This window comes from Crocodylus siamensis, chromosome 1 (genome assembly GCF_052110815.1).
Source record: "Crocodylus siamensis isolate JL-2025a chromosome 1, ASM5211081v1, whole genome shotgun sequence".
Classification (NCBI taxonomy): domain Eukaryota; kingdom Metazoa; phylum Chordata; order Crocodylia; family Crocodylidae; genus Crocodylus; species Crocodylus siamensis.
This window is the reverse complement of record NC_143395.1, coordinates 39,711,059-39,733,740: the sequence shown is the minus strand read 5'-3', so window position 1 is coordinate 39,733,740 and position 22,682 is coordinate 39,711,059. Positions and strand designations below refer to the sequence as shown.

General features: G+C 40.9%; 1 protein-coding gene across 1 annotated transcript in view; it reads left to right on the top strand.

Moving 5' to 3' along the window:
* Nucleotides 1–22,682, top strand: part of CSMD1 (CUB and Sushi multiple domains 1) — a 2,270,760-nt gene that overhangs the window by 1,903,556 nt on the left and 344,522 nt on the right. The gene's annotated exons all lie outside the window — the stretch shown is intronic.

Below are 22,682 nucleotides of genomic sequence, written 5' to 3'. Positions count from 1 at the left end.
AGTGGGAGACACCAGGGATCAACCCCCTGCCAAGCAGCATCCAGTGAGTGGGGGCCTTTTTTAAAGCTAACCCTGAGCTGAGGTAGATGGGGTAGCCATGGGGGTTGGGCGGGGAGCTGGGGCAGCAGGTGGGGGAGCACACCATAATCTATAACTGATATACGCAAGCATGTGGGCACATTTACATTGCATATCGCAGACACTTTGGCATTTTGGAAACCTCCTGGAATAGATTCAAACAGAGTTGGCAACCCCACTTGGAGCTATACCTGCCTTCATCTGTGTAGTTCATTCTCAGTGACTTATCTGAGTTCACTTGCATGTCAGTGCAGGCTCTGGCCAGAGCCACTACTTTCCTGTAACTCTGGAATACAGGGGTGAATGCTTTTGCCATTAGTCTCCCTCTGCCTCTGCCTCCTCCTTCTCCCTACCCTCCCTGCTGAAATCAGCAGCAGGGAAAAAAGGGAATGAAGTATCAGCATTCATCCTTGGTCTTCAGAGCCCCCACTGGCATGCTGATGAGCTCAGAGAGCTCACTATACATGCAGACTTCCTGCAGGAGTCATGTTAATAAGATTGTGAACACATACCAGTGATATGACAAGCTATTTACATGGGCTTTATGAGCCACATCTGGCCCATAGGCTGTGGGTTGAGCATCACTTCCTTAACCAATGGAAGACAAAGTACATGCTTGTTCTGTTCTTCTGTGTTCAAACTCAAAGCACCAGGAGGAATACAATTACACATTGCTGATCATCTTTGTTTTCTAATTAGACTAAAATTAAAGTATTTGTTTCTTTATTTGTTTTAGTGGCCCCATTTCAGTGTTTTATGTGTTTCTTTTCTCCCTGTATACTTCCCCAATAAGTACATTTTCATCCAGTGTTTCCTTGAACTTTATAATATACAGATATTTCCAATGTGACAAAGTAAACAAATGTCTATTTCAAACTGTGAACTTTATTTGCTGAATGCAATCTTGATTACAGCCTTCACCTATCTTGTATTGAGACATATACTTGGCTTTGCAAACTAATCAGGTCCTAGTAGTGTCAGTCTATTTGAGACAGCTCTCATATTTTGTGGTTAGACATCTTTAAGAGATTGAGAGTCTCCTTGATGGGAAGAAACCATTGGCATCCACTAACTTGGAACAATTCTCCATGATTAGCCTAATCTATACAGAAGCCATCTGCTCAGGAGCAGGTAGAATTTCTGCACTGCAATCTGCCCACAGAAAGCGGTCTATAGCAATGACCAAACACAAGTGCACAGTTGCTTCATAAATGGCTGATTAGGTAAACATCTAAACCCTCATTTCATGAGAGTTGAGATGAAGACATTTCAAAACATAGCATCTTCTGTAGCTTGTGTGTGCACTGCCTCCCGGACTGTCACTGTTTTCAGAATGGGAGTGGGGGGAAGGGAGCAGAGGGAGTTCAGTCTGGGTTTTTGTCAGCCACCACAGGAGAGTGGAATGGGTATATTGGAACCCCACTGAGGTGGGGAGGGTCCAGTTCACTCATCCACCTTCCAGCGCTAGTTGTGGAACCCCTAGAATGAGCTCCCTTTGCTCCCTTTCCCCAATCCCATTATGGAAACAGCGCAGGCTGGTGAGGAGCTGGCAGGGTAGCTACTTCATCACCACATGTAAGCAGACCAAACTCAAGAAAAATTTAGAAAAATTAAAAAGACAGATCCTGTCTTACATAAGCCCACTGATTGTAAATAGGACTCAGACTTAGATCAAATATGGATTTATTTATCAAAGTTGCATAAACCTGTTACACTTTTTTTTAAAGTGCTTTGGTGAAAAACTTCCTTTCCTAAGTTTGTTTTACTTGCTTTATTGCCACATTCTCCCTGAAGGATATAACTACAAAACCAATGATCCCACAGACAAGTGAACTTGGAGAAGAGGGAGTCAGTGGGGATTAGCCAGCTTCTGTTCAGGGCATAAACTGCAAGAAAGACTCACATAAGAAAAAGTTTTGCCAATGGCCTGACTCTGGGCCCTACCAAATGGAGCAACAAAAACCAGCCCTTCTTTCCCATCCTAGCAAGAACCCTCATAAACCCTTTTCCATCTTGTCTAGTGCTTGCAAAAAGACCCCCCCAAAAACATATACTGGGTTGGTTTTTTGTTGCTGTTTTGTTTCTTTCAACTGCATTTCCTCTTTGGCTTTTTTCATTCCATCTGCTTGGCTTCATTCCCTTCCTGACTGCACTGCAAAGCTAAAGTCCAACTCTGAGCCTGGATTTTGCTGTTCAGATTGTATTAAGCATCACAGTAGTGGGTTCAGGAGTAAATGAGTGTGTTATTTTGGCTGTGATGTACGTGGGGAGGTAGCATCTGCCAATGGCACTTCCATATTTTAATACGGGGGGAAAGCTGTCCATACTAAATGATTTCAGAGACAGGTCTGGGCATTGGGAAATTTATGTGTTATCTACTTCATACTTGCACCTTGTCTGGGGTGGATAGGGGCTGTAATAATTGTAAAATGATGTAAAAGAAGCTTATCAATATTATTCCTGATGTTAATCCCCTACAGAGAGGTGATTATAAATCTTTCCTGGAACAGGTACTCTAGCCATTTGGTTAGGTTAGCAGGCTCATAATGTGCCAGATGTCCACAGCAGCTGATCAGTTATGTCACTGTTAAATATGCAAAGCAGTAAGAAGGTTTCTGAATAATTTTTTGGCTTTTAGGGAAGGCTGACTATCTAGAATACCTCCTCCTATTCCAGTGACTCTAGAACGTTTATGTACCCAACAGACGTCCCAGACTGAAAGAAGGGAAAGGATCTCTGGTGTATCTCATTACCATTAGATTCACTACACTCCCTTCAACTTTCCAAGCCTTGTCCTGTTGTGATGGAATAGAGCTGCCACTAGCAGCCTAGAGGTTCTTGAAAGTCAAGAGGTAGGGCAGGGTGCCACATTACAGAATAACCAGTTCAGAGATGCTTGAGCTTTCATAGGCAACAATCTACTTCATCAGATCCTGTTAGTCTGTCAGGTGCCATCCTGTCCTACATTCGTCCTTCATGTCAGAGTAACATGGCTAACCACCCCTCTGTTCTTGAAAGGCTACTTAAGTCTGTGGCCACAAAATAAAAGCACTTACAAGAAATTCTGTAGAGTTACCATCACTGTCCTACATATGTATGCAACTGAAGGCTAGCCTGGGGGAAAAAAATGTTAATGGCATAACAATATGATTAAGCTTACAAATTGTGACTTTATCTTGGAGTCATTGACTGCCCAGGCCTATGTAATCTCTCTCCTCAAAAGCCTTATTTGAAGCTCATGCAGTGTAGGGTCATAAAGAAGAAGACAGTGGATGAGAAGTAATAGTGCACTGTGAGAAGACTATTATGTCTGATCCTTGTTCAGGAAAAGGAATATTTTATGTGCTTTGAACTGGCATAGAGAAAGACAGACTAGGACAGGTATTTGGTAGCTATATATTGGCTGTGCACTGCCATGTTCACCGGATAGGACCCAGAACAGTCTATGCTGTAATCAAGACACATACCGGATTAAAAAAAAGTCCCTTATTCCAAACCAATTGTGTCTCCTGAAAAATATGGAGTGGGTGCTCTAGCTGGACTCAGATCAGCCCTGGAGTGGCTGTTGCATGTATCATGGCCTCTGAGTAGTGGAGTAGCAAGTAGCCACTTTGGAGTTTTGCTATATGTGGCAGACTCTCTGCCACTCTAGGACACATGATGGAAAAATTGCCACAGTCCTGGAGTGGCTGCTGCATACAACACTGCCACAGAGTGGTGAAACGGTATGTGGCTGCTCTGGCCCTGTGCTGGATATGGCTGCTGCTCCACCACTGTGGAATGTGAGATGAAGTGGGCGCCATATACTTCATGTGAGGCCGTCTGGTATGCCCTGTATACTGCCTGTGAGTCAACTCTGAGATCCATGGGCAGCACCAAGGTCTGGCTTTGTGGGCCATATCTTTGACAACACTGTGTTAAGACATTGGAACATATTCCTTTCTTTGTATCTTCTTATCAGTAGAACCTCTTTTGAGGGGGACACAATCCCTGATGCTGCCATTCATCAACTTATCAGCATTTCCTTTTTTTTTTTTTTGCTCCACTTCTTATTCTGGATAGACATTTGAGAAACCTACACAATTATCTTGGGCATGTCAAACTGCCTTTTGTGATTACTTTTTCTTGCTATGTCTGGATAGTCTTTAGTTGCGTGCAGACTCCCCTGCAGTTTCTTCATTTCTCTGAGAAGGAATCAAATTAACATGGCATTATCATAAATGGAAAAGATACTTTCTTGTAATTCTGTGGCTCTCAGAATGTTATTGCCTAAATTTCTATTTATCCACCTGCCATCCCCTTTTCCTGCTCCTTCTTTTTGTTTGATTTTTTTTTTTTGAGTATCTGCTAATCACCCTTCAAATTTGAAATCAACCTTACAATTGGTAGTCTATTTTGCTTTCTACTCATCCAGGAATTTGAATGGACAATTCAGATGGATACAGGCTTTACTAGTTTGTTTCAGAATGAACTACTAATGCCTCAAAGAGTCAAACTATTTTAGTTGTAAGAGTGGAGTGGAATAATATTTCATACATGTACAGTTGCAGTTAGTGATTATCCCATACTGATTTTAACAACTAAAATGAAATATAACCTTCAAACATTAGTGGACAAGGTGTTTCCTGTTATGAGCAGTTTCACTGAAGTAAATGACACACTTGAAGCTAATAACAGTAGTACATGCTGCACCCAGGAGTACACATTAAAAGACCTGGTTCTCTACTCAACTGTTCACATATATGTTAATAACAGAAAGCTATTTCAGAATGTGTAAGATAATCCACAATCTTCTCTAACGTTTCTTTTAATTCAATTTCTTGTGGTGGTCTTCTGAAAATGAAGAATGTTTGTAAAATGCTGTCCTCAAGGTATATTTAATTCTGCATAGCAGTTCTGAAACCATGGGTGCCTGCAGTTTTTGACAAGTAAGGATTATTGTAGAACTAGAGTTGAAATAATAGCACTGGAAAATCATTTGTCATGAGTCAAAAGAACCTTTATTTACCAATTATCACAGCATTGTCTAGCTCTAGATTCAGTGGCTACTTGTTGCCCTTTCTTTAGAAATATTTCCCCAAAAGGCAAAGAAATCATTACATTTTTGGGAGTGGGTTATTACAGTTAATGAGCCATCTGCCTTAAATATGTTTTGGGTACACTCATTAGAAAATACATAAGTTTTCTTACCCACATAAGTTTTCTTACCCTCTTATCAGAGGTGTACCTAGCAATTTTTGCATTCTGGACAGAGATGCAAGGCAGGAGGGGTGTATATAAAGGGGCAAAGAGTAGGTGCTGTGCTGAGTACCAGAAGAGGGGCTGATCACCAGAGGATTTGTTTCACCTCAGCTTAGCTGCTGCTGCTTGGCCATCTTCCTGTACCCTATCTGGCTGCAGCTGCTCCTGAGGCCAGCTCTCTATACCCTGCCTCACTGCAGCTGCTGTGGTATGGGCTCCAGGTGCCTCTATTTTGGCACAAACTCTAAATCAGCATCTGGGACTGGTGTCCTGCTCACCCACCCCTGGTTATGCTTCTGGTTAATACTGTGTGTATTTATGGTGTTTCTTCATGTGCTTATCTGTAAGAAAATTGAGCTAATTATTTTGTGATTAGGTATGTGGGCTAAACCATTCAATGTTTATATAGAAAACAAGAACAGGAAGGTTAATCCCCCTGGTACAACAACTGCTTCATTTCATATCATATGGTTTAGTGGCAATAGCACATCATGTTATGGCTATGATCTTCCAAAATTGATGAGGTTCTACATATGTGAATAGATTGGATTGATATGCTGTGTTTCATAAGTTTTCAAGTACCACAAGTAACGAAGAAATACAGTGTAATCACCGTTATCTGGTATGAGTGGGGAATACCACGTGCCGGTAATGTAAAAATGCCAGTTACCTAAAAATACTGGAGCTGAAGGGTGGGCTTGGACGTTGTAGTGGCGGTGACACGGGCTGGTGCATGGTGGTAGCAGCAGTACGGGTCGGTTGCATGTGACTTGAACGTGGTGGCAGCACGGGGTGATAGATGGCGGTAATGCAGCAGCAGCGTGGGGTGGTTGCACGTGGCAGCGGTGCAGTGGTGGATGACGGAGGCATACAGGTGGGGTCACAGTGCCACTTAATAGAGTATGCTGGCTAGTAGAATGCTGGAGAATAGGGATTTTACTGTATTTTAGTAGCCAAAGCCTATTACTGCTTTGTTATGCTATATTTACCAGTATACTTCAGATATGCCTTAGAAATACTTCTTTATTGCCTGGATGTCCAGCATCTCTGCCCCATATTGTTACTTATGCTTCTGGGGGCACATCTACATAATACTTTTACTATGGAGGTGACTAATTAGTCCCAAATTGGAGTCAGAGCCAGCTGCCAGCGCTTGAGACTAACTTTAGTCCCAAGATGAAGCCAGGAGGGGCAGCCAGCCACCTCAGGCTGGCCCTCTAGTGGCTGCGCAGACCCAGCAGGAAGGCTCCCTGGGTTTCTGTGCAGTAACAAATTGGGCATACATTTGATACCTGCATGATGGACATATCAAATTTACACTCAAGTCAGTGTAAGTTAGTGCACAGTATGGGTGTACATGTGTAGATGTACACATACTGTGCAGTAATTTCAATTACTGCACAGTAAAAGCACAGATGGAATGTGTCCTTTTTGCCTTTAAAACACTAACAAAAATGTCACAGGATTCAGAGCCTCTATCCTGGGTTCCTTTTTACTGTATGAAGCTTTAAAATATCTTTATTAATCTTCAAATGTCAGTTTTAGATGACATTTTAAAATAAATTTAAGACCTTTGAGGTTTAAAAAGTAGCAGTGAGTTGCCTATCAGACCAAAGGGTTATGCTTGTTTTTTTTAAGTGATATCTTTAACTTTGATATGGGGATAAGTTGGCACCTGTAACTAAGCTCTATACAACTGCAAAGTGAGCCTACCTGTATTCTGGGATTGTTTTCATTTTCATATATACCTGAATGTGTTGAGACAACTTGAGTGCAGACTGAGGCAGGGGCACTCAGGACTGCTCCTAAGCTACATGCATGACTGTGTCCCAGCAGGTTGGAAAAACAATGATGGAAAAAGGTATAAACATTATTTTGATCTTTGGTGTTTTTATAGCAATACCTACACCTTTTCTCTCAGTTGATATTTAATTTAGTTAATTAATAGACCTCAGTTAAAGTATAAAAGTAGTAAGATTACTATGTACCTTACTTTATATTTTTATCAAGTTTCCATTTTGACAGGTCCTTTCTTGTACCTTTGAAATTCCTGTCTTCTTTCATCTGATTTTGTATCATCAGCATATTTTCCCACTGGTGTAAAATTTCTCCTGTTAGGACTTTTCAAGGTTATTATTAAATACTTCAGGTCCTAGAACAGGACCTTGTTGCACATTGAAACCCTAATCAGAATGATTTGTGTCTCCTACTTCCTGTTTTCTTTTAGTCAATTTCCATTCCAATAGTGTTTGATAGTTTCTTGTTAATTATTTATTTTATTTAGTAGCATCTTATGAGGAACTTGGTCAAAAGTCTTGTCAAACTCTAAATGCAGTATGTCGCCTGGTGCATCTTTGTCCATTATTCTTCTGACTTATATAAGCCACATGTATTGGAGTTTTTCATAGTCTTTCATTTTTTCTTGATATTTTATTCTGTTTAAAATTAACCTTTCAACTAATTTACTAGGTGCAGAAGTCTGGCCTATAAATTACCAAGAACTTAAAAAATATATATAACTAAAACGATCAATACATTTTACTGCATTAGGACTATGGTTGGTTTTAAAGAAGGCTCATACATTTTTGTTAATATCTCAGTCACTGTTTTCTTTAGGTCCTTTTGGACTCTTGAATAGCACCTGAGTCTACTGACTTATTGGCTTTTTTAATGAGAGTTGTCAAGGGTAATTTGACATCCCCAACAGCCTCCTTGGTGAAGATTGGTATAAAGAAATAATTTACATATTCAACAAAGCTCTTAACTACCTTAATTGCTTCCTTTACTTCCTGATAATCTAATCAACCCACACATTTTTTCACAGCCTTCCTCATCTTGGTATGCACAACCAACTCTTTTCCCTTCCTTTGCCCTTTTGTACAGTTTTACAGTACTGTGATTTGAAAATATAGTTTTATTTATGTAGTTTTAGATTTTGTGTTTTCAGCAGATTCTAGGGGAGATGTTCAAAGGCATGAATGGCAGTTAGGCTTCTAACTCAAGTCATGTTGATTTTCAGCTCAAGTTATGGTCATTAACTGCTGTGTGTGCCTTTGAAAATCTCTCCTGTAAATTCTATTTTCTCAAGACACATTAACATAAGTGAGAGCCAAAGAAAATGTATTTTAAGTTTAAATGAACAATAAGCCCTGTTGGATAAACATGCATAAGTCACTGCCATTACCACATATACCAGTTGCAGTTTTACTTATCCTTACTGGGTAAAATGAACAAGCTTTGATTTAGAGACTTTAGTTCTTCAGACAGCCACTGTTGTTTATTGGTAAAAGCTGTTCCCTCGAGATTATAAAAGACATCACAAACGTCTCATTCTTGTATTACCAGTTACCTTGGAATAAGATCTATACTCTCTGAGACAGAAAATGAAACAGTAGCCTTAAGAGCTGTGTCTAACTAAATTATCATCTATCCCCTGCTTCAACATTACGTTGTATAAATATAAAATAGTTTTATCAAATCAAAAGAAAATTATATGTATTAATGATTTTGAAGAAAGAACTAATTGATTCAATTCTTTTGAAAATTGATCTCCTGTAAAATTACTTATTTTTAATTAGCTTTATAATTATGCTTATATTACAAATGACTAGCTCTGTGGTGCTCCTTTTAGTCTATTTTTCCACCAAACTGCTGTGAAATCACTAGTATGATCTTTGAAATCATGATGGTCTGCCTGGAGTTTCCTTTTAGATACGAAAAACTAAGAGTATAGTTGTCCTCCATTGATAACAACAGTTCCCCCCATTAGCAATTTTAGATTATTTTAATAATATATTAATGATATAAAGATGTAATTATACTTGCATTGTTGTTGTAATGGAGAACATTATTTACTGTACACAAAGCTCATATGTCAAATATATTAAGGTTAGGGAGAATGGCACCCAGAAACATAGAAATGTAACCAGAAGTGCCTCAGGAAATGTGTCATCCAACCAGTTGCACTGACGAAAACCCAAGTATACCTAAATCATCACTGGCAGATGTTTATCTATTTTTCTCTTAAAAATCTCTGTTGAAAAAGACTCCACAAACTCTATTGGTAGCCTTTATAGAATTTAATCACCTAAACAGTGAATGTTTCCAGCCTAAGTCTTCTGTGCTACAAATTAAGTTTAGTCTTTCTTACTCAGTCACAAGAGGTAATAAGTGATGTCCATTTCCTTTACAACCACCGTTTACACACTGGAAGACCATATCATATCCCCTTTTACTCTTCTCTTTTCTAAGTTAAACAAACCCAGTTCCTTCAGCTATTCTTCAAAGGTCTTACATCAATTTTGTTCATCTTCTCTTGATGGCTGGTGAAGGGTGTTTGTGCCCGAAAGCTGCAATTAAAGAATTTTTTTTTGCAAAATCTTGTTGATATAATAAAACTAATAAATAAAATAAAACTCATCTCTACTATGAGTCCTGGTTGCCTTTTCCTGTAGACCAATACAGGTACAACCTGGATACCCTTCAACTTTTCTTGACTTTCTTCATTTTATGTATATCTTTTGTAAGTCATACTGTCCCAAAACTGGATATAGTATTCCATCTGAGGCTTCACCAGCATCAAACACACTCGTTAATACACTGCAGAATAAAACTTGCTTCTTTTATTTATTTTTTCAGCATCACATTGCCAACTCATATTTAGTGTTCCACAAGGAACCCAGTCTTTTTTTTCTTCCATATGCTTCCTATCCAGATATGTTCTATTTTGCATGTTTTATTTGCACATTTTATTTCTTCCTTGTAAGTGTATTTGTGTTTTTGGAACATCCTATCCAAGTCCATAACCCCTCTCCTTCATAGGGGAAGTGGCTCCCCTTCCCCTCCCCCACCCCAATAAAATGCACCTAACTCCTCCTTTTCCTCCTGGCCTCTCAACATAACACTGAATTAAAAAAAGCTCTAACAAAGAAGTAAAAGAAAAATCCTCCATTTCCACCATAGTCACCTCTGAAGGGTAATGTCAAAGGGTGCCCTTAAATGTAACCCCAGATTGGCCTTGGCCCCAAAGGTTTACTAGCTTTCTAGGGTCTGCAGATTGGCCAACGCCTCCCTCCTTTCAGATGGCTGTGGTGGTGCCTTGGCTCAGTCCCAACCCTCCCTCAGAAAGCATGGAGGGAGTGATTGCATCAGTTATTTGGCCCAAAGAGCTTTGTAGGGCCTGCAAGCTGGCCAAGTATTTCATCTGGCTGATGTCAGACTCTATTTCCAATTTTTGGACATAATTTTCACTTTTAGATCTTGTCTTCTGAAGTGCTTGAAACCTCTGCAATCTCGGTGTTATGTGCACATTTTATAAGCATATTCTACATTGCATCATTGAAGTTGTTTATGAAAATATTGGATAGAACTGGGACCAAGACAGAACCTTGGTCAGGACAGAAGCAACCTACTGCATGCCCTTTCAGTTTCACAGTGACCCATTCATAACTACACTTCGACAATATTTTTTTCAAACAATTGTGTACAAACCTAAAGGTTACATTTAGACAACTCTTCCTTACTTTGTATATAAGAATGTCATATGGGACAGTGTCAGCAGCCTTAATGAGGTTAAGATACATCAGCTATCCATTAGCCCAAGTGCCCTAATAAAGAAGGAAAATAAGTTGGCTTAATATGGTCTGTTCTAGAAGACCACACACTGGCTATTTTTATCACTTTACCATCTTTTAGGTACACTCAAGCTGATGGTTTAATAATTTATTCCTGAATTATTACAGGACTTGACTGGTCTTTAACTCCCAAGTCTTCCTTTCCCTCCTTTTTTAAGATAGGTACTGCTGTTTTTGTGTTTTGTTTTCTAATCTTTTCAAGTATTCTTAGACCTCTCCTCTCCTCCAGGAATTCTCAAAATAATCACTAATGGTTCTGAGATTACTTTGGCTACTTTCCTAATAGTTTGGGGCAAATTTCATCAGGACTTGCCAACTTGAACACATTTATCTTATCTAAATATCCCTTAACTTGTTCTTTTCATACTCTGACCTTGACTCCTATCACTTTGTTAATTGAGTTTCTTACTTTTTCCTTACTTAATTTAATTATCTCATTAAGTCTTTTTGTGAAGACTATAGCCTTCTCTGCATCATCTGTTACATGTTCTTCTTCCCTGTTAAATAGAAACCTATACTTAACTTTCTTTTCCTCTTATTTCTAATGTCTTTATAGAATCTTTTCTTATTATCTTTTATGTCTCTTGCTAATTAAAACCTATTGTGTTCCTTAGTCTTTCTCATTTTATCCCTACAAGCCAGGCCTATTCCTTTATGTTCAACTTTTGCCGCATGTCCTTTCTTTCTGCCTCGTTTGTATGATTCTATTTTTTGATTTCCAGGTCATTGAAATGTTTCCAATGCAGCCTTAATGAGCGCTTAATACATTTTCTAGCTTTATTTTTTTTTTGAACATCAGGATAGTCTGTCTTGGGAAAATAATCTGAGGAATAAAGAAGACCAAACATGTACTGAAAGAAACAATATTAAATGGATAATGACAGACTATCTGCCTGTTCCTTGTTAGAAGGCACCAGATGGCAGAGGTCAAGTTGCACGTACAGCCCCAATTTACCCTTTTACATCTATATTGTGATTTAGTGTTTTATAGGTTTTCATATCACTTCTTAACAATACAGTATACCATCATATTCTGTATGTGTGCATGTTTCTAAGGTAATGCTGTGCATACATTGTTACATTCTCATAGTAAGGACTGCATACTGTTTACATTTAAACCAGGGAATTTATCTTCTTGCATTATATGCCCCCCCCCCAGCATTTACCATACAAATGTGGTAAAACTAGATTTTTTGCAGATTTTTAACAAAATGAATTATTTTGATTTCTAGCAAATAAGAATTGGCCCAAACAAATGCCTACTTTTCTGATAACCAAAGTTTTGCAATCACTGTTACACACTCTATACCAAAGGGCTCAGAAACATATTAGATACATCTTGTGGTATTGCTGCAATGGTGTATACATAGGAACCCACTCAATTTATAATTTTGCTGATTTTGTGGAAATAATGAAATTGGGTATTGTCTATGAAATCTGTAAAACCTACTGCAAACTTAATGAAAAGTAAATACTGGCTCCCAAGTGGGAGCCAGGAGTCCTCATGCCTGAGGTGGCCTGTCAATGGAGCCTACCAGGGGGAAGAAGGAGCTTCTGGTTTAAAGGGGAGCAGCCAAGCTGGCGTCCACCTCTGCTGCTTGCTGCTGATTGACTGAGAGAGTCCATTGAATGGCCCCACCCATCTCCATCAATCAGTAGCAAGGAGTGGGGCTGCATTACAGACAACCCTCTGCAGCAATCAGCAGAGGGGTGGGGGTCATCAGGACCCTTGGCCAATCACAGGTTTGAGCGGGTCCTGCCACAAGAAGCAAAAATTGCGGCTGGCCTGTGATCATGAAATCAGCTACCTGCTTCCTCAATTTCAGTAGGTCCCTGTATATACAGGAGATAGATTTTCATGCCATTCTATATATTTATATAGTGGTCTACTACAGACTTCCTAGGCAGTATCAAGAGCTTGACCAGGAATTCACCAGGAAACTAGCTCAGGCTGCATGCTCCTGGTGCATGGTTGTCATGAGAGATTTCAACTACCCTGACATCCCATGAGAAAAGCACTAAGCCTCATCCAATTGATCACAAAGCTTCCTCATTGTGTGTGGATGAGCTCTATCTGACTCAAGAAGTCTATGGACCAATAAGAGGCAAAGCGCTGCTTGACCTGGTACTATCAATGAGGATGTCTTAATCAGTGACCTAATGATCGAAGAGAAGCTGGGAGACAGCGACCATGAGCTGATCACCTTCATCATCCACCATACAGCAGGCAAGTCAGTCAGCAAAGCAGGAGTCCTTGACTCAGGAAAGCTGACATTGACAAGCTCAGGAGGCTTGTTGCCAAGGCCCTAAGGGGCCACAACCCAAAGGAGAGGGGAGTTCAGGAAGAGTGGTTGCTCCTTAAGGGAGCAATCCTGGAAGCACAGGCAATGTCTACCCTGTCTTGGAAGAAAGGCAGCAAAAGGGCACAGCAGCTTCCCCACCTCCGCTCTGCAGCAAACTAGTGGACCTCCTGCATCTAAAAAGAAAGACCTATAAAGGATGGAAGGCTGGATACACCCCAAAGGAGGAATACTCTTCACTGGACCTGTAGGGAGTGAACCAGGAAAGGCAAGGCTGCAACTGATCTCCAACTGGCTACACATACAAAGGATAATAAAAAGTCCTATTTTAGGTATGTGGGGAGCCAGAGGAAAAGCAAGGGTAACATTGGACCCCTGCTAAACCATATGGGTCAACTGACAAATGACACCCAAGAAAAAGCTAACCTGCTTAACAGGTATTTTGCATCATTTTTTCACCAGCCTCAAGGGAAGGCCCTGCTCAATACGGTACAGGGTGGCCAGAGACAGGGAGAACTGTTACCCTTCATCAATGTTGACCATGTGAAGGAACACCTTGAGACTCTGGACACCTTCAAGTCAGCTGGCCTAGACAACTTACACCCCAGGGTACTTAAAGAGCTGGCAAACATCATAGCTCTGCCACTTGCATGGAACTTTGAGAACTCATGGCACTCAGGCGAAATGCCCAAAGCTTGGAAGAAGGCCAATGTAATGCCTATCTTCAAGAAAGGAAGGAAAGTAGATCCAGGGAACTATAGGCCCACCAGCCTGGCCTCTATTCCGGGGAAAATCTTGAAAAAAATCAGCTGCATGGTTCTGCTATTAGCCCATTTGTTTAATTGATTTAATATATATGTATTTATTTTAACTGCATATACCTCCTAAAACACATTATTTCCTAACTAGCATTGTGAATTATTACTTTCTCTTTGACACTGCTCACTGTGAAACAGAAAGTCTGGGGAGGGGGGCGAAGAAAAACAGGAATGTAAATTTTCTTAAGTCAAAACAAGATTTTTTCCCCCTTTTTTATCTATTTAATTTAGACTCTTATAGATCTTTGAACAAAGCACTTTCAACATGCATTCATGATGCTTGCTGAAAGCAATTGTACAGTTTTGGAACTGACCTTTGATTACATTTGACATCAAATCTTGTTATTTATTGTTATGCACTAAGATCCTGATCAAGAAGAAGAAGTACAAGATCCACAAAAATTTTGGAGTGTCATCCACTTGAAACCTTTAGACAGTAGATGTCAAAATGGATTACGCAGAAAAGGTCCAAAGAAAGAGCAGTAACTAAGCTTCAAAATGGGAGGTTGCAGTCCTGGAAGCAGGGACTATAACTCAAGGTGCGCCGCCACTACTAGTCCCTGGGAATGAAACATTCACACACATCTGGACGTGCCCCATTAGGCCTAATAAAACATTGGACCGAGGCCTCTTAGTTTCCAAGTGAAACTGGGAGGGTATAACCACTAGAATATTATGTAAATGACTATGACTACCACAATTTTGAATACATTTTGCTATGTCTGCTATGTTTTGAGCTGACCTGAATAATGTCATTCTGTGGTGGCATGCTCAGAAATATGTCTACCAAACTGGACACCTCAGGGAACCTAGGTTCAAGGACATTTATCTGGTTAATAGATCTAAGTGTGAGATAGGTGCTGTGCTGTGTGCTGAGATGATAGTTATTCCAGGTATGTGCAATAATAAAATTATAGCTTATAGGGAATTTTCCCATTAAACTCTTAGTGCTTAAGGGTTTTTTTGGGCTGCATTCCTAAACCAAGGTGTATAAATTCCACGTACTTCCCACTTCAGGTACCTATGTTCTTTGCTGCTTAAAACCGGATTGGTAGAGTTTAGGCAGGTTGTAATCCTGAGAACCCCACTCAGTTGCTGCTGGAGGCACCTAAATTCCATAGGTGCTTGGATTTTGATCTTAAAATTCACCAGGTACCTCTGTGTGTGCAGTCTTGTTGCTAGCCTGACCAGGATCCAAGAAGGAATCTTGAAGGAATTGATCCAGTAGATATTCTGGTGGGTGTTAACATGCCTAACACCAACCAGAAGGGTCTTAGTGTTACAGCCTTGCTTAGTTCTTCGGAAAAAAAAGAGATAGGCATCTGTTTAAGCTTCTAGGACCTAAGTGTACAGAGCTGCCTCCATCAAGTACTGAATTAGGCATCTGGAGGGTGTGGGGTGGGAAGTGACTGTATTCAAAGCTCATTCCTATTTTGGGGGATTTACTATTTGTTAGCTGTACTCCACTGCACTCTCTGTATGCAGATGTTAAACATTTCATGATAAGCATACTATCTGTTCGATCCCATTCTGAGGTGCCTAACTTTGAGGTTCCTACAGAGGTTCCTCTCACAGAACAAATATAAGGAATGGACACACACACTCACCATTAGGAGCACATTTCTCAGAGAATAATCAGTCTCTGACTTCACTTTTTTTCATGCTCAAGGGAAATCTACCTAACATTATTAAAAGGTGAACTTGGGAACAAAAATTAATAAACTGGGTGGATACTAAAAACTAAGGACTAAACACTGGTATTGTATTTATGACCCTTTGGGTGTGTCTACATGTGAAATTAATGCCCTCAAATTTTCCTCACAGAAAATGTGAGCTCTTTAAAGTGCTCCTGGGTGCATGTCTCCATGTACACCTGTATCAAAAGCAAATTATGCCCTGTCCAGGGCTGCTCCTGTCCTCCTCTGCCCCCCCGGCAGCTCCCAGTGGGCAGGAGGGGAGCTGTCTTAGCTCTGGCGGCAGCCCAGATCTGCACAGGAGTGGGGGGTGGGAGGTGGGGGTGGGGAGCTGTTCTAGCTTGGCAGGCCTCTCCTTGCCAGCCACAGGGAGGTCAGAGCTGGCCCCAAGCCCCATGGAGCAGGAGGATCTGTCTCACCTTGGTCCAATGAAAGAGATTACCTACAAGAAATCCTTGCTTTTCACATTGTATCTGGACTATCAAGGCTACAACATCACTCTTAGGCTACTGTAACTCTGCCTAGGCATTATAACCACAGTTCTAGATTACATTCCAGAGACCATGTTTCTAACAGTTAGGCATTGCAGTGCCATACTTTTAGATGCATACGTCCTTTATTAGGTGTATAAGTTCTTTATCAGATCCCCAAACACTTTCCTCTTTTCCTTTCAGCTTTCAAGTGCATGAACTGATTTAAGTAATCTGCAAGCTTGGAAATTACCTGTTGTTAAGTTTATGTTTTTTTCTGTTCATGGCATCTACATGCTTTTTTCTTTCCTTAAACATTAGCATGTCAATTTAGTCTGTTTAGATTTTATTCTTTCCTAATCCAGACCTTTTTCCAATCAGAGAAGCCTCCCTTCCAACCTTTTTCATATGACCTTTTGCTGCTCTCTTAGGCTTATCTCCATCCCAAGCCAGATACTATTTCATCTTTTAAACATATGCAACAAAAATTGTTGTGCACAAATCAATCCAGATGTCTATTTTTGAGCACATTGACCAACATTTCTTCATGCCCTTCATGATTAGAATATCATAGAATATCATTCCAGCATACCTGGTAGTTATATAATTTGAGTAGGCAGTTTTAAAATAAGTAGCTAAAAGGAAAAAAAACCCCTGTTGTTGGTATGTGGGCTGCAAGATTATGCTGTAGAAGATGAGCAATATAGAACTGCACATAAGACTTTGGAAGCAATGGGCTGAAGCACTGGTAATATTTGAATAAACATTTCTCAGGACACGAATTTGCTGTTAGGGGAGGGGTAATGTATTAACATATCCATTAACACTTTGCTTCAGTAGCCTTCCCTCTCACTACCATTTGGGTTTACTTTCTAAAGCAAATGTCTGTTATTTTGTTTCAAGGACATTTTCCAGGTTTCCAGGTCAAAAACTGTATATAAAAATATAAGGGATCTCTGGAACCAGTCATTTAGAACTGAAAATCGGAGCAACCGCACTTTTAAGAGGTCATCTGTAGTGTCAGAAGATTCATCAGCAATTACTTATTCTTAACTTATTATTTCCTCAGAAAAGAATATATCTGTTCATATTATACGCTGGTACAAGGAGCACTCCCATGACTAAGAACCAAAAGAATCTAATTATCCTAGAGTTAATGTTAGATTTTAGTTTTAAAAATCCTTCAAAAAATGCAATCTCTTAATTTCTAGCATATGTGTCCCTTGCGATGCATATGGTAAAATATCATTGTAATGGTGGCCTCTTAATCCTTTTGAAATCTCCATTTCATGGTAGCATTTGATAAAATAGTGCCATAAATCACAAAATAGTGAGTCTCTAAATTAGACATATAATTGAAATGAAATGTTTTGCCACTCATGCTACTTTAAAGATACAATAAAATTGCTTTTCATTTGAAATAAAGCTTTCTTTAGGAGGTCTGATATTAAATTTTGAGATGCCTTAATAATTATGTCACTGGGAAAGAGAGTAGTACCATATTTTCTCAGGTATAACACACTTTTTTTTCCTAAAACCAGTCGCTAGCTAGCAATTGGAATGTGCATCGCATGAAACATAGTATAAAAGCAGGTTCTCTCACTTGCTGGATGAAACCAAAAATAAAATCTGCAATGATTTACCAAGAGAAAAACAAGGAGCAGGCTCAGTGCCCTAGGTTTTGCTACTCAATGACTTACCACAAGGAATGATTCTTTTTTCTTCATTCTTTTTTCTTCATTCTTTTTTCTTCACATTCATGTATATGATATGCAATAAAATATAATATGTGTTTTTACAGAGGAATATCTATCTATCTATCTTTATATTTATAAAAAAATAAATACATGCATTAGTTTTAAACTATCCATTACAGCATCCCTTGCACACATGTAACTGAAAACAGGATTTGTACTTGGTTTACAGTATTTCTGCCAAATACACTTATGGATCCTTCAGTTACTTTCCTAGACTAAATTCTACCTGGGTACATATTAAATAATATGGTTGTATTGTTGTTGTAGTGGTCCAGAAAATACAAGAAGGCAAGGATTTTTTCCTGACATCTTGTCTAACATAGAATTATAGAAAATTAGGGTTGGAATGGACCTCAAGAGGTCAGCTCAAAGCAGGACAACCCCCAACTAGATCATTCCAGCCAGGGCTTTGTCTAGCTGGGTCTTAAAAACCTCCAGAGATAGAGATTCCACAACATCTCTAGACAACCTGTTCCAGTATTTTACTACCTTCATAGTGAAAAAGTTGTCCCTGTTATCTAACCTAGACTTCCTTTGCTTCAACTTGAAACCATTGCTCCTTGTATTGTCATATGTCACCATTTAAAACAGTCTAGCTCCATCCTCTCTGGAATCACCCTTCAGGTACCTGAAAGCTGCTATTAAATCCACCCTAGTAACCATGAACCACTGGTGCATCCTGTGACTGGGGGGGTACACTGGTGGTGAGCGGGGACCATCTACAGCTACTACCCACGGTGTCAGAGATGGTGAGTGGCAAGCAAGGACCACCCGCAAATGGTGAACAGCGAGGGGGGACAGTGGTGAGTGGTGAGCAGGAACGATCTGCAGCCACCACCAACCACATCCGTGGGGAGAAGCAGGGGTGGGTGTGGGCAGCTACTGCCTGCAGAAGCTGGCAGCATCTTTGGCACTGGCCAATCTCAGGGGAGCCACGTGCCCCCCCCATGCCTGCCCTGTACGTCACCTATGCTACTAACACATCTACTAATTGTATAGTTAGTCCATTAGGAGATATCACAAACAAACCCTTGCCCCTCTCAAATAATATAAAGCAGTATGTGTGTGTTTCTCTTTACTTGTGATTAAAAGTAGTGCAGATTTTGGAATATGAAAACCAACTAGAGAGTGATATATGGTATATCTATGCAACACAAAGTAGCCTAACTGCAGCATTCCACTTACACATCTCTACCCTAATTTTTAGCACGATAATGTGGAACTTAAGGTACTCAAGCCAATACTTTTATTTTTACGCAGTACTTCCCTTTGCTGTTTATTCATACTACATATAATAAGAAGAATTGGTAAATCTCTGCTGCAATATTTTCTGTGTTATTTAGATTACACAGAAAAATGCCTCTTCTGTTTTGTTTTCACAGATTCTCCTCACCCTTCTCAGCCCTGTAGAGTGAGGGGCTGTCTGTAGCAACAGCTCCCCTAGCAGGAGGCAGACCAGGGTTTCAACCAGTGAACTCCCCCAAGGGTAGAGTGTTACCCAAGGAGCAGCACTCTAGTTGCCCCTGGGTAGACAGCTGTCTTGTGTAGCTCTTGAGCCACAATGTCTATACACTCCAACTTCCAAGCTATTTTCATAGACAAAGAATTTTACAAAATTACTTGTCTCTAGAACTGAATACCTGTTCATTAGGGGTGTGCAAAGTGGGCCATATTCAATTCAGATTTGGATAGAATGTCCCACAGGAGTGTGCTCCCCCTCCCCTGTGTGCTTCACAGCGGACCTGGAAGTGGGCCGGAAGTACTTGCAGTCCACTTCCAGGTCTTCCGCCCAGTGCGCAAGGGACCGCCTCCCCACACTCCCCCAGCTTGGTGATCAGCCATAGGGGGACCCTGGGTGCCCCGCCAGACCCAGGAGGCACAAGTTACCAAGCTAGGGGTGGGAGCAGGGTCCCCTCATGTGCTCTATGGCAGACCCAGAAGTGGACTGGAAGTGCTTCCAGTTCACTTCTGGGTTCACCACCAATCATGTTGTGGACCCCACTGCACTCCTGTGGGACACTCCATCTGCCCCACCATCTCAGTGTTCATGAGCCACTTGGTACCTTGAAGTACATAGAAAAAACATAAACCTGTGTCTATGTCCAAATCATCAAATCTCTCTGAATCAATTTGGAGGGTTCCGATTCAATTCAGAGATTAAAGGGTCTCCTGATTTGATTTGGATTTGGAGATTTGGATGCTGCATCGGGCCAAATTTCTGCTGAATCAAATCAGCAACTGAAATTTCACACAGCCCTACTGTTCATGCCTCTGTCATCAAGGTACAGAACAAGATATAACAGGCTTGTCTTGGATGATATTAAGTAGGAAGAAGAACTTTCTAGTTATTAACATGGTTAAACACTAGGACAAAATACACAGTAAGGTAATGGAATCACTATTTCTGAAAGTTTTTAAGTGCTAATTAGACAAATGTTCATCTGGGATTGCTTAGACAGGGATGAACTGAACTGTAGCAAGGCATTGGGCTATTTTGTTACCAGATTTGCCCATCACATTAGGGTGTGCTCATTTATTAGGGGTACATTCCTGGGGCTTCTGTAATTCCATCAATGTGCTACTTGTGTTACTTATGTTTCTGTATGGAGCTATATCTCTCCCTTCTTCAAGCCCTCACACCCAGTAGAGCTATCTTGCAGGACTCAGGTTCAATGGGGCTGGGTTCCTCCAACTACCAAATCAGTAAAACACATATAAGCATATACACAGACAGATTAACAGGGCACACCTGAGCCAGGCCGGGTTATTCAGTGTTGAAAGGCTAACACCCTTATATACCTTGAACTCAGTTCATCAGGGCAACAATAAAATGCAGTCAGACGTAAGTCAGAGCCTGCAATGCGATGCTGCAGCTAGTAAAGCGACCAAAATGCTGGCTTGCATCCATAGATGCTTCTCGAGCAAATCCCGGGACGTCATTCTCCCCTTGTACTCGGCCTTGGTGAGGCCGCAGCTGGAGTACTGCGTCCAGTTTTGGGCTCCACAATTCAAAAAGGATGTGGAGAAGCTTGAGAGAGTCCAGAGGAGAGCCACGCGCATGATCAGAGGTCAGGAAAACAGATCTTACGATGACAGGCTGAGAGCCATGGGACTCTTTAGCCTGGAAAAGCGTAGGCTCAGGGGTGATCTGATGGCCACCTATAAGTTTATCAGGGGTGACCACCAGGATCTGGGGGAACATTTGTTCACCAGAGCGCCCCAAGGGATGACTAGGTCGAACAGTCACAAACTCCTGCAAGACCGTTTCAGGGTGGACATAAGGAAGAATTTCTTTACTGTCCGAGCCCCCAAGGTCTGGAACAGTCTGCCAGCAGAAGTGGTTTAAACACCCACATTGAACACCTTCAAGAGTAAATTGGATGCTTATCTTGCTGGGATCCTATGACCCCAGCTGACTTCCTGCCCTTTGGGCATGGGGCTGGACTCGATCTCCTGAGGTCCCTTCCAGCCCTGATGTCTGTGACATCTATGAAATAAGCACTTGTGTTAACAGAGCAGAGCTGAGTCAGCATTGATAGGCTGACACCCTCATGTGCCTTGAACTCAGTTCATCCCTTATTTCATCAGAACAATAATAAATGCATTTAGACACACATACATACACACTAAGAAGGTATGTCTGAGCAGGCTGAGACTGATCAGTACTTTCAGCTTATACTCATTTGTGCCTTGTAGCTCAGCATATCCCAATCCCTTGTCACAATGGTCTTTGTAGTAACTTCATTGATGAGCAGACCCCACTGTAGTTTTGAGCATTACAGGGATCTTTGGCTTCAGTAAAAGAAACATTGCTACAGAGCAAATGGGGAGGTCAAGAGGAAGGAAGAGTAAGTGAGGTTCAGAGAGATAGTATAGCAATCAGCTTGACCATAAAAGTTATTTATTATCAGGTTACACTATTACATATTTTCAGTTAGATATTTGGGGATGTCTAGCTCAAGTTTGATCAGCAAAAGTCAGATTTAGAAAGCTGTGCCTGGAGTATGAGAACAAAAGTCAGGTTTAGAAAGCTTTGCCTGGGATCAGGGGGAGAGAGAGAGAGAGAGAGAGATCAGCAAAAGCCTGGTTTAGAAAGCTGGGCCTGGAGTAAGAAAGCAGAAGTCAGGTTCCTGGAGTCAGAGAGAGAGAAAGAGTTGGGGTCTCACCACTCAGCAAAGCTCCAGGTGTTTGTTGGAGCTTGCAGACAGGCGGAGCCCTCAGCATGATCAATGGGGAGATTCCAGGCAGAAAAGGAGTGGAACTGGTGCAGCTTTTGCATCCAAGCACCAGGACAGAAACATGAGCTTGGGTAGGGTTTTTTGTAGAGAACTAACAGTGGCTCAAGGGAGGACACTAGGTTTGCTTATGGGTAAACAATAGCTCATATGCTGGATAACAAGAACTGATCACTCCTGGCTATGGGTGGTGTTACTCTGAGGGAGCTCACAATACAGGTCGGCATATTCAGTGTTTTGTGTACCAACAAAGGACAGATTACTAGAACTGGTCTCATAAATGCTGAGCTGGGGTGTGTGCAGATGTGGGTTGATTAGCATTTAGAGCAGGGATCCCCCATCATGCAGTGCTCCCCTGCTTCTCTGGTCCCAGAGTTCAGTGCAGTCCTTGCCTTGGAATCTCTGTTCTCCATCCTGAATGCTAATGAAGGTGATTTCCTGTCCCATCTCCCATGT